Consider the following 7,573-nt stretch of genomic DNA (forward strand, 5'->3'; position numbering starts at 1 on the left):
TGGCCCTACGCCATTCACTGGCACTCTGTCTTTCTCCGGAGCTGTCCATGCAGCCCTCAGAGGCTGATAGTGGCATCACCCCTGTTCTGCAGATGAGAAAATGGGTAACTCCAAGAGAAGCAGCCTCCTGCTCAGATCTCACTGCTACCTGGTGCCAGAAGCAAGACTGAACGTGGGGCCCACACCCTCTCCAGGGCACAGCGTGGACCCCGCCAGCCAGCTCCCTGGCTCCTTCTCAGTTCCCTTTCCCTGCAAGGGACCAGCTCGAGGTACTTTGCTGGATTTTTATCTGCAGGTCCCCTCGCTACTCAGAAGCAGAAGTCAGGCACACTCGAGGAAACATCTGGTCCCCAGAACTGAGCCCCAACCCATCCGCTCTGACCTTCACTATAGAGGGCCAAGTTCCCCTACTTCTCCCTGGGAATCCTCACTCTCAGCTCTCACCTTCATCCTCTCCTGCCTCAATTACTAAGAAAGCCTCCTATTTGGCCTCCCTGCCTCCAGCCTCATGCCCAAGACACTCCTGCTGTGTTTTGGAACGTGGATCTGATCACCGTGTCAGCTTCCTCCTCACAAAACCCTCTAAGGCTCCCTGTGGCCCAACAGACAGAGCGTAACTTAGGCAAGTGACGTGACCTCTCTGAGCCTCAGTTTCCTGAACTGTAGAATGGGGAAATAACAATACCACGATCAGGGCACTGCTGTGAAGATTTAAAAAGACAAAGCAGGTAAAGCACTTTGCACATAGTAGGTGCTCATTTCATCCACTCATTCTACAAGTATTTGAAGCTCTAGTTACTATATGGCATATACTGTTCACACAGCAGTGGACAAAACTAACGAAAATCCCAGCTCTCTGGAAACTTGCATTATAACGATGGGAGGCAGATGGAAAACAAAATTAAAAAGTCAAACATGGAGCACGGGATAAGTGCTATTCACCAAAGAGAGAAAACAGCACGGAGCAGAGAGAGGGTGTTGGGGTGGGTTGCAATTTTAAATGAGAAAGTGCCCATGGCCCGGCCCGGTGGTTCACACTTGTAATCCCAACACTTTGGGAGACCAAGGCAGGTGGATCACTTGAGGTCAAGAGTTCAAGACTAGCCTGGCCAACATGGTGAGACCCCGTCTCTACTAAAACTACAAAAATTAGCTAAGTGTGGTGGTATGTGCCTGTAGTCCCAGTTACTCAAGAGGCTGAGGTAGGAGAATCGCTTGAACCCAGGAGGCAGAAGCTACAGTGAGCCGAGATCGCATCATTGCATTCCAGCCTGAGCGACTGAGTAAGACCCTGTCTCAAAAAGAAAGTGCCCATGAGAAGGCAGTGTTTAAGCAGAAGTCCTGGGGGAGGCGAGGAGACCCGCCATGGAGATAACTGGGGCAAGAGTGATCGAGGGAGAGGATGAGACCAATGCCGAGGACCGGGACTAGTGTTAGTCAAACTATTATTATTATTGTTATTCTCTTTCCAGCCTCATCCGCCTCCGTCTCCTCCCCTTACACTTACTCTCGACCCGAATGAACTACTCAAGCCTCCCCAGTCCTTCCACACACCCATGCTTCTGGACAAGCCATGCCCTGGGCCTGAAGCCTCTCCCCTCCTGTGCTCTCCAAATCCTACTTACTCTTCAAAGCCCAGCCTAAAGGCCTCCTCCTCAGGGAAGTGTTCCCTGACTTAGAGTGAGTGATGTCTCCTTTGCATTATTCTGCTGTAAGCTGCAACGGCCTGGTTCTTTGCCCAACTCCCAGGTTGATCTGTGAGCTCTGGAAGGGCAAGGACTCACTTGCACATGGCACCGCCCAGGCCCAGCACAGTGCCTGGCACAGCGATGGCATGCATGCCCTCACCACCTGGTCAATGAAAGAAGGACCGAATCATACCCAGACTGCAGTCCAGGCCTCCCCAGCAGAGCCACCACAGTCCAGGGACACCACCAGCAAGGTGGCTGCATTGTGTGAACACTGGCCTTTTCAACACAGATACAAATCTGCAATAGGAAACAGGCTTTTTGAAAAAACAACAGCACAATTTTCTTTTCTCTTTCTGCATAGCTTGTTTTTCCAGCACAGCTCCAGGGTCAGCTGTCGGGAAGCCCCTCCCAGGCCCCACTCTGAGAACGTGGGGCTCTGTGGCCTCCAAGGACTTGCAGCCTCCAGCAGGAGGTAGAGATGCCCCAGACAGTTTTACATCAGCCCAGGCACCAGGGCCACTAGCCACCTCTGAGCCAAGAACCCCATGCTCAAACCCCAATGTTAGGTAGGTGTTACCCCACTGGAGGCCCGCCCTCCCCTGAGGGCTTTATAACCCCACATGGCACTTCCAAAGGGGCTTCTCCCCAGTGGGCTTAGGGTTCTCTGTCCTCACTCCAAGAAGGCATACGAAGGAGGTGGCCTCAGACTGCTAGGGTTCTAATCCTGGCCATGCCATTAACCCTGGGTCCCTTACCTCATCTTTTGGACACTCAGTCTCTCAATCTGTGAAACTGGAGTACTATCTAGCTTGTGGAGCTGTTTTCAGCACAGGGTATGTGACATGCTTAGACCCACACCTGGCACACAATAAGCCCTCAAAAAACATTAGCTGCCATCATCATCATCATCATCATGATCATCTTTTTCTTCTTCCTCTTCATCTTCCCCAGATCGCCCGCTCTGCAGCCCCTTCACTGAATCATATACTGTCTAGATCAGCAGGAGCCTCAGGGAATGTTGACTGTCATCCTCCTGCTTTCCTGGTATATCCTCTGCTACATCCCTGGCGCACAGTCCTCCTGGCCATAAACACCTGTAAGGATTGGAATGTATCAGCTGTACTCTACAAGCCAGTCATTTTGCCAGCTATGCCTAACACCTCCATCCAGCTGAACCCACCAGCCCATTGCTCAGGGAAGCAGCGTTCACTCATCCTGTGCCGTCTCCAGCACACATTGAGCTCTCTATCCACGCTCAAGGATTCAGCAGAAGGTGTTTGGTGAGCAACTCTCAAGTGCAAACCCAATAGCAGACTCAAGCCAACCCTGGCAGAGCTTAGAGTGTGATGGAAGAGCAAGGCTACAACCAGATCATTACACCAGTAAGTGGAAAATTGCTACGGACATGAGTGCTCCAAAGGAGAGGTAGGTGGGCCAAGGGAGCTATAAAGAAGGGGGTTCAGCCTAATCAGGGAGGGCTTCCCTGAAGAGGGGATGTGAAGACGGAGGAGGAAGGATGAGGAGGCCTCATCAGGAGGGGGTGGAATGCAAGGTCAGGGCAGAAGGAACAGCATGAGGAAGCCCCATGTTAGGCAGAACACGGCAAATGGGAGGCACAAAAGATAGTGTCCCCACAGAGACTGGAGGGCAGCTGGATTTCTGTCATTCTCCTGGCAGCTGTGGGAGTCCCTGAAGGTCTTTCAGGCAGGGGGTTATAAGCTCAGATATGCATGTCGAAAAGATCACCCTGGCTGCTTTCCAAGTCAGGGTCCTCTCTCTGTGTATTAACTGCACATGCACTACTTGTCTGTCTAAAATGCCTCTCTAGTTCCTGTATCAGTCAGCACAGGCTAAGTTACGCTGCAGTAACAAACAGCCCCAACAGCTCACTGTTTGTTTAAAACAACAAAGGTTTAGTTATCACTCATCTTGCATCTCCATCATGGGTCACCAAGGGCTTCACGCACGGAGTGACTCAGGGATTCAGGCTGGCAGCAGCCACCCCCATCCCACGTTACTACCAGTTGCCATGTCACAGGGAAAGTGCACTGTGGAAGGTCTAACCAGCAATTAAATGCTGTAGCCCAGAAGTGACATGTATCGCTGTCATTTATAACTCACCAGCCAGTCACGGGGCCCCCCACCCAAGCGCAGGTAGAGCTCTAGTCAACCTACTGTGGACCTGGAAGAACCGGAAATAGTAAGAGGAAAGCATTAAGGACCCCAGACACTCCCATCCCACTGTGCCCTTCGCTAACCTTAATTCGTTCATTAGATGACAACAGCTTCAGGATTTGAGGAGGCAAGTCCAGCCTGTGTAGGAAAGATCAGTATGGTGTTCAGAGAGATCTAGGAGAGGGTAGAGGATGAGGTCCAGGGCAGGGGCCAGATCACTCAGAAGCTTTTAGATCACTGCACTAATTTGGTTCTTTATCCTCAACACACTGGAAAGACTTCTAGGTGTTTGAAGCAGGAAATGGGATCCCTGACATGATCCGATTTGGAACAGATCACTCTGACTGCCAAGAAGGGGAGGTTGCAGGTGTATATCAGCAAGCTCCTTCTGTTGTCCTGGGGAGAGACAGCGATGGCCTGACTACGACACTGGGGAAGAGGGAATGGAGAGAAGTGGATGGGTTCATTTGAGAGGATAAAGTTATCTGGGCCTGGAGATGGAGCAGATTGGGATGAGAGAGACAGGCAGAGACACCAATGCTTCTGCCTTAAAGAGGAGTGGGTCAGTGTGCTCCTGCCCAAGATCAGAGCCCTAGAAGAGGTTTAGAGAGGAAGATTATGGACAGCTCTAGCCCCCGTGTGTTTGTCATGCTTATAAGATAGCCAAGAGACCAGGCCAAGGAGGCAGCTGAAGCCACAGGTAGGACTCCTGACTCCTGGTCCAGTGCTCTTTACTTCATACTTGACAATAATCTGGAACCAGGGAAACTCCTTGTAAGTCCAGGAGAGGGCAGATCGAAATAAGAGAAATCCTACTTGACACCAAGGAGAACAAATTGATGGAACACATCAACCCAGGAAGTCTAGACAACAGAATTGTAACTCAGGTCAAATGAGTCTGTAAGTGCAGAGGTGATGGCTATTGTGACCCATCTAGGACTCCAGGGACAAGTGAGGGGAGTCCTTCATCTCAGGAAACGAGATCCTGCCACCAGCTGTTCCTTGGGGGCCCTGTCAGTTTGAGACTGGATGGACCACACTGGTGTCTGTGGGGAAATTCTGATAGTCCCAGGACAGTATATTCTGCAGGGATTCTGGGGCGGGGGAAGGGGGGAAACACTTCTTAAACAGTATGCCAGGCCCTAGAATAGGCATTTCATCTTTGCTATCTCATTTAATTTCACAACTCCCTTGCCAGACAGGTTTTGTTGGGCGTTAGGGATGGAGACACAAGGCTCAGGTCAAAGACAGCGATGTGAAGTCCAAAGTCACACAGCGACTATGCTGGGGAGGTAGAATTCAGAGAGAAACCCTTTCCATTAGACTGAATACGGCAAGAGGCTGGGGCTCTACTCCCAGAAGGGCAGGTTTCCAGACATGCCAAACAGAACTCTGCTTGTCCACCTTTCAGAGAATCGGCGGACAAAGATTGTGCCCTGCTCCGCAACCATGACCCCACACTCCACACAATGACCCTAGGAAAGCCCGAACCTTCCTTCCGCTCAAGGGGAAACGTGGCCAAAGACCAGCTTGGGTGCTACAGGCATCATGCTCCACGGAAAATTCTTCTCTCCCCAAACCCCCAAAGTTTATAGGGTTTCCAGGTACCAAGAGCAATCTCTCATTATTGCATCCTGGCTCACGCACAAAGAGCTGGGTGTGTTTCCCTGCAGCCACTCCAAATTATACAGCACAGCCTTTCTCCACACGAAGCAAGCGTCTAGGAAAGAGGAGAGGTTTCAGATTTTTCTCTCCTAAATCCCAGCCCAGCCTGGGCGGGGGGTCTAAGCCCCCATCTCTCAACTGGGCTCTGGACACACACCAGCAACTTTACACCAGCATCGCCCAAGACATTGGTATTCTCTTTGCAGCGACTCGCCTAGGGCACGCTGGCCTTGACCGGAGAGAGGTCATTGGCTGCTAAGTTTCTGCAGTTTCTGCATAGGAGAGTACCTTGGGGACTGCGAGTGGGGGGTGGAGGCTACGCTCCGGAGAGGGTTCCCGAAGAGTCTACACCGCAACTAACACTTAAAACGCATTCCAGAAACGCCCTCTGGCTCGGCCACGCTTCGCGATGGAGAAGGCTTCCTGGCATTCCGAAGGACGCCTCCCACCTTCATCCCCGAGCCCCGCGCAGCAGCCTCCGGCGCGGGGCCGAGGGCGTCCGCGAGAACTAGGCCGGCGGCCGCGGCGAGCCCTCGGGCGCCCGCGCCCCGCCCCGCGCGTGTCACCGCGTTCTCATTCCGAACGCCCGGCCCGGGCCGCCGCTCCCATTGGTTGGCGGCCACGTCCGTCAGCGGGCGCGCCGCTCGCGGAGAGAAAAGGCTACAATGTAACAAGGCGAGGAGCGAGCGAGCGGGGAGGAAGGAGGCGGAGGGCGGCCCCCGGCTCCCGCGGCGGCGGCAGCAGCTACCTGCCGAGGATTCGCCCACCTCGGCGCCCCATCGGGCCGCCCCCCGCCCCGCGCCCGCGCCGCCCGGACCCCCGCCCCGCTCCCGCGCCGAGCCCCCCGGCCGCCCGCGCCCCCCGCCGCCGCTCCCGGCCCCCGCACCGGCGGCCCCCACGCTCGCTGGCAAACTGCCGAGCGCTCTCCGAAGCCATTTTCAATGGCCACATTGGCTACCGGGGCTGACTCACCTTCCCGGGAATGCTGCGGCAGCCGCGGGGCCCGGGCGGCGCGGGCGGCCCGGCGGGCGGCTCGGCGGAGGCGGCGCGGCCCCGGCTGGCGGCCCCCGCGGCGGGAGCGGCCGCGCTGCGGGCGCGCTGGTCCCCGGCGAGGCAAAGTTTCAGCGCCAGCCTCGGCGCGGCGGCGGCGGCGACTCGCTGCTGCTCTCCTCCCCTGCTTTGACCACCATCTTATTAGTACAGGAAATGACATGGAAAACGGAAGAAAGCGGCGTTTGGGGCAGACGCGGACCCCCCAATTCAGGGGCCGGAGCCGGGACTCATCAGCCGCGTCCCGACCCGGCCCCGGAGAAAACTCCCGGGGCCCCTTCGGCCCGCGCCCTGCCCGGAGGGGGAAACCCGGCTCCCCAAACCCAAAGGGAGAGGGAGCGTTTTATAATCCAGCTCGCGGAGAAATCGAGAAAAAAATAGATGAGAAAAAGAAAAGGTTAAGAGAACTTTGGAACTGGGAACTGGGATACTTTTTTGGGGTCGGAAGTAAAAGTTCTCCAATTTAAAAAAAAGTCACTGCGAGGGGGGCTCCCGGGCTCTCCCGATCCCTTAGTAGTCCATTTGGAACCAAATAGTCGGGGGGAGTCGACGCGTTTGGATTTTTAACCCTTTCGGGGCTCCGCAGCCGGCCCCCTCCCGGTCCCATTTAACCCTTTGAATGCTCAGCAGTTTGGAGATAAAAATTGAAGTTGCAAAACGTAGGCGTCCCGCCAAGGCTAAGGGTGAGGGGCTTGGGGTTCGTTAAAAATATTAACTCTTTACCTGGGGCTGCGGTTTTGAAGTCGCGAACCGCACATGTTCTTCAAATCGAAATACGTTACAGAGGGAGAGACGTTCTGAGAACTGGAGGGGACGGACCCTGGCCGGCTTGGAAAAGATGTCCAAGCTGCGTTCACGTGGTCGATTCCTCAGTTTCTTCATCTGTGAAATGGGATTCGACATCACAGAGAAGGGGTGATGAGGGAAAGACGGGGTCTGGGGTGGGATTGTCACAGAGTGCTTAAGAGCTTGGCAGGCTTTCCAGGGCGCCG

General features: G+C 54.6%; 1 protein-coding gene across 1 annotated transcript in view; it reads right to left on the reverse strand.

The window, feature by feature from the left end:
* Nucleotides 1-7,342, reverse strand: part of PRDM11 (PR/SET domain 11) — an 89,421-nt gene extending 82,079 nt beyond the window's left edge. The window contains exon 1 of the mRNA XM_012452418.3: nucleotides 7,305-7,342. The gene's annotated coding sequence lies outside the window, so the exon portion shown is untranslated. The remainder of the gene's footprint in view (nucleotides 1-7,304) is intronic.
* Nucleotides 7,343-7,573: the final 231 nt, after the last annotated feature.

The sequence above is a fragment of the Aotus nancymaae genome, unplaced genomic scaffold (genome assembly GCF_030222135.1).
Source record: "Aotus nancymaae isolate 86718 unplaced genomic scaffold, 86718_ANA_hifiasm-v0.15.2.pri h1tg000059l, whole genome shotgun sequence".
Lineage (NCBI taxonomy): Eukaryota > Metazoa > Chordata > Mammalia > Primates > Aotidae > Aotus > Aotus nancymaae.